Here is a 5,157-nt window from a genome sequence, read left to right as displayed (position 1 = left end):
TTCAATATTCCTTTGAGCATGGTGAAGTTATTAATTATGTTTTGGATGGTGTATCAATACACTCAGTCACGACAACGATACAGGCGTTCTTCCTAACTCAGTTTCCGGAGACATTGGAAACTGCTCAGGGATTTCACCATGAGGCCAATGGTGACATTAAAACAGTTACAGAGTTTAATGGCTGTGATAGGAGAAAACAGAGGATGGATCAACAACATTGTAGTTACACCTGTCGTGTCTTTGGGGTACCATTAAACTGAAGACATGTTTATCAATTAACTACCTGTAATTATTATCACGCGATTAAACTGATTAATCGTTTAATTGTAATTAACTAGGAGATCGGGGCACCAAGGAAAATATTCAGATTACAAAGTTATAATTTTCCTAATATAACTTTGCTGTATTATAATATAGGACGATTATCTTCTGGTTTAAATGGTGTATTTTACCTCGTGTTCAGTCTCATTCCAAACGTCGTAAATTGTTGTATCTGCACGAACCCAGTCTTTACTAAAATCATCCATACATCAATTGTCTTAAAATCATTTATTTACTACAATAAGTAATTAACAGAAAACATACAAACAGTAATTATCGTCACAAAGGATTGGTATAGTAATGTGCGCTAATGGCTAACAGGCATGGCTGGTCTGTTAGACAATGGGTCATAAACGGTCAGCTGAGAAGGTACACAGAGTTCATTAATATTAACAATTGACAATTGAAGGCTCGCTCATTCGGGAACAATTGCAATCAATATATATTTACGCTCATGTGTCGTCGTTCTTTGTTGGAGCGTCGTTCTGTGGAGAATTTTGTCTCTCTCTCTCTCTCGGTTAGAATGGATCTTTCAAAGCGACATTCATTAATGTCGTCATAGAATGGATGTTTCGTTGGTCTTCGCGTTCGATGATATAATTTACTTAGCTGCAGACTAATAATGAATATCAAAGACTTGTTCTTATTCTGTCGGTCTCTATAGTCTAAAAGTTAACCACGTGGTGTAGTTCACTTTCAGTAGAGGAATTGGATGGTAAAACCTATTGGCCATGGAGTGGAGGCCTGGTCTAAAGAAATGTAAATCAGGGTGGGTTTTATAGAGACCCTTGAACAGGCTTGTCAAATGACGCCTGGTCCTGTCTGTGTCCCTTGGGGGCGTGCCGATGGCTGAGTGAAGCTTGGTACAGAAATCCAGTTCTATCACATTAACATCAGTACATAGCATCTCAATGTATTACAAATAGCTTTATCCTTATTAATACATTTTATACAACCATTATGATGCAAGTCTCAAGCTGAGGCTATTATATAAACAGTTTTATGGTAATATGGCTATATTGTCTCTTCTGAGTATCACAAAATTGTACCAAGCGGACCAGTTCGTAGCTGGATTCTTCACCAATCTTCCATACCTTCTCCAGAACACACATGTCGCTCGGTTCTCCAATTCTATGAGTTGGAAGAATTTCCTTTGTCTCTCTATGAAACATGTGGTAGGAGATTCTCCTCTTAGGGTTTTTACAACCCTTTCACACAGGGCCTGGGTTGGGGGGGAAGGTAGGTTGGGGGATGGTACAAAGGGGAGGGGGTCAACTGTCCTTCCTGTACCCAAAGAGGCCAACGTCATGACACACCACAATACTAACCTAAATGACAGAGTGAAAAGAAGGAAGCCAGTACAAAATATTCCAAAACATACATTCTGTTTGTAAATAAATGTGGTAAAGCAATTAACTTTTTTTTCCTGAATACAAAGTGTTATGTTTGGGGCAAATCCAATAGACACATTACTGAGTACCACTCTCCATTTTTTCAAGCATAATGGCAGCTGCATCATGTTATGGGTATGCATGTAATCGTTATGGACTGGGTAGTTTTCAGGATAAAAAAGAAACGGAATGGAACTAAGCACAGGCAAAATCCTAGAGGAAAACCTGGTTCTGTCTGCTTTCCAGCAGACACGGTGTCACGCCCTAACCATAGAGAGCCCTCTGGGTTCTCTATGGTATATAAGTCAGAGCGTGACTAGGGGGGTTTCTAGCATTTGTATTTCTATGTTGGTGGTTTGTATGGTTCCCAATTAGAGACAGCTAGTAATCGTTACCTCTAATTGGGGATCATATTTAGGTTGCCCTTTTTCCCACCTGCGTTTATGGGATACTGTTTGTGTTAGTGTTTTGTTGCACTACGGCTTTCACGGTCGGGTTATGTTTATTGTTTTTATGTAGTTTCACTGTGAAATAAAGTATGTGGAACTCAACTCACGCTGCGCCTTGGTCCGCTCATTACGACGAACGTGACAGAATATCCCACCAACGCAGGACCAAGCAGCGTGTTATGGAGGTAAAGGAGTTTTGGACATGGGAGGAAATCCTAGGAGGATGCGAGACCCTTCCTTGGAGGGAATCGCCAAGGAAGATGGAAGGACAACGACAACGCCGGGGTCCGCGGCCACAGAAACCCCAAGATTGTTTTGGGGGGTGGGGGGGGGGGCACAAGGGGTGGTCGGCTGAGTAGAGAAGAGAGCCAGAGACCGCCTGGCAATCGATAGAGGAGTTTAATGAGGGATACCGGAGAGAGGTGTTGGGAAGGAGTATGCTGCAGCGCAGGCGTGCTGAAGAGCGTGTCTTCAGTCCGGTGCCACCTGTGTCGGCTCCACGCACCAGGCCTCCAGTACGCCTGCCCAGTCCGGTACGTTCTGTGCCGGCTCCCCGCACCTACCCTGAAGAACGTGTCTTCAGTCCGCTGCCACAGACACCCCAATAATTTTTGGAGGGGGGGCACAAGGGGCTGTCGGTCGAGCCGAGGAGAGAGTCAGAGACCGTTGGGGAGGCAATGGAGCTGTTGGAGGAGAGAGAAAGGAGGGAAATGTTAGTTAGGTGTGTTCTGCACCGCATTTGCCCTGAAGAGCGTGTCATCAGTCCGGTGCCACCTGTGCCGGCTCCACGCACCAGGCCTCCAGTGCGCCTCCCCAGCCTGGTACATCCTGTGCCTCCCCGCCCTCGTCCACCAATGTATGTGTACGGTCCGGAGACTCCAGAGACGGTCTACAGCCCGAAACCTCCAGCGACGGTTCACAGTCCAGAGCTTCCAGCGACGGTTCACAGTCCAAAGCTTCCAGCGAAGGTTCACCGTCTGGAGATTCCAGCGACAGTTCACAGTCCGGAGCTTCCAGCGACGGTTCACAGTCCGGAGCTTCCAGCGACGGTTCACAGTCCGGAGCTTCCAGCGACGGTCAACGGCCCGGAGCCTCCAGCGACGGTCAACGGCCCGGAGCCTCCAGCGACGGTCCACAGTCCAGGCATGGCGTCCAGTCCTGCTCCATGGCTGGATCCTTCCTCTGCGCCGGTGCCCAGTCCAGGCATGGCGTCCAGTCCCGCTCCATGGCCGGAGCCTTCCTCTGCTCAGGTGCTCAGTCCAGGCCCAGCGTCCAGTCCTGCTCCATGGCCGGAGCCTTCCTCTGCTTCGGTGCTCAGTCCGGGCATGGCGTTCAGCCCGGCTTCAGGACCAGATCCACGGTCTGAGCGGGGGCTACGTCCCGCACCGGAGCCGCCACCGATGCTAGTTGCCCACCCTAACCCTCCCCATCTAGGTTCAGGCTTTTGCGGTCGGAGTCCGCACCGTTGGGGGGGGGTACTGTCATGCCCTAACCATAGAGAGCACTCTGGGTTCTCTATAGTGTATAGGTCAGAGCGTGACTAGGGGGGTTTCTAGCGTTTGCATTTCTATGTTGGTGGTTTGTATGGTTCCCTATTAGAGGCAGCTGGTAATCGTTACCTCTAATTGGGGATCATATTTAGGTTGCCCTTTTTCCCACCTGTGTTTGTGGGATATTGTTTGTGTTAGTGTTTTGTTGCACTACGGCTTTCACGGTCGGGTTATGTTTATTGTTTTTTTGTAGTTTCACTGTGAAATAAAGTATGTGGAACTCAACTCACGCTGCGCCTTGGTCCGCTCATTACGACGAACGTGACACACTGGGAGATTAATTCACCGTTCAGCAGGACAATAAACTAAAACACAAGGCCAAATCTACACTGGAATTGCTTACCAAAAAGACACTGAATGTTCAAAGTGGCCGAATTACAGTTTTGACTTAAATCTACTTGAAAATGTATGGTAAGACCTGACAATGGTTGTCTAGCAATGACCAACAACCAATTTGACAAAACTTGAAGAATTTAGAAAAGAATAATGGGGAAATGTTGCACAATCCAGGTGTGGAAAACTCTTAGAGACTTACCCAGAAACACTCCCAGCTGTAATTGCTGCCAAAGGTGCTTCTACAAAGTATGGACTCAGGGGTGTGAATCCTTAATAAATGAGCAAACATTTAAAAAAATGTTTTTATGGGGTATGTGTAGATGGTTAATTTTATTCAGGCTGTAACACAACACAATGTGGAATAAGTCCAAGGGTGTGAATACTTTCTGAAGCCTCTCTATATAGTGTTTAGGCTACTATATTATGTCACATCGGGGCCATCTGGGAAAACGGCTTCATAAGTATTCACTCTTCAGAGTTTTCCTCACGTCAGCCTTGGAGAGCGGAATCACATGGTTGTCCAGAGCAACGAGAGTCTTCCAGGTTAGTTCAGTGTTGTCCACCTCGAAGCATAAAATGTATTATGCTTGTCTGGGAGCGAAGCCTCAATGGACATCACACGGCTGGATTTTCCTCTGTAGTCCGTAATAGCCGGTAATCCTTGCCGCATGCGCCACACGTCTTAGTTGTCATACTCTGATTCCAGTTTGAGTCTATATTTTATTTGATCTTTTTGTGTCCCTAATGGATTTTCGGAGCTCGCTCCTGCTTGCCTTGTACACATCAATGTCACCGGTGATGAATGCTGCAGTACGGGCCGTCAGCACGGATCTCACTGTTAATCCAGGTGTAACGCTCTGGCCATAGAGAGGGGTTTTTTGTTCTTTATTTTGGTTAGGCCAGGGTGTTACATTGGGTGGGCGTTCTATGTTCTTTTTCTAGGTTTTGTATTTCTTTGTTTTGGACCGTGTGTGGCTCCCAATCAGGCACAGCTGAAGTTCGTTGTTGTTGATTGGGAGTCACACATAAGGAGCATGTGTTTCCTTTGGGTTTTGTGGGGGATTGTTTCTGTTTAGTGTTTTGCACCTGACAGGACTGTTTGGCTGTCGG

The sequence above is a fragment of the Salmo salar genome, chromosome ssa07 (genome assembly GCF_905237065.1).
Source record: "Salmo salar chromosome ssa07, Ssal_v3.1, whole genome shotgun sequence".
NCBI lineage: Eukaryota > Metazoa > Chordata > Actinopteri > Salmoniformes > Salmonidae > Salmo > Salmo salar.
This window is presented reverse-complemented; position numbering follows the sequence as displayed.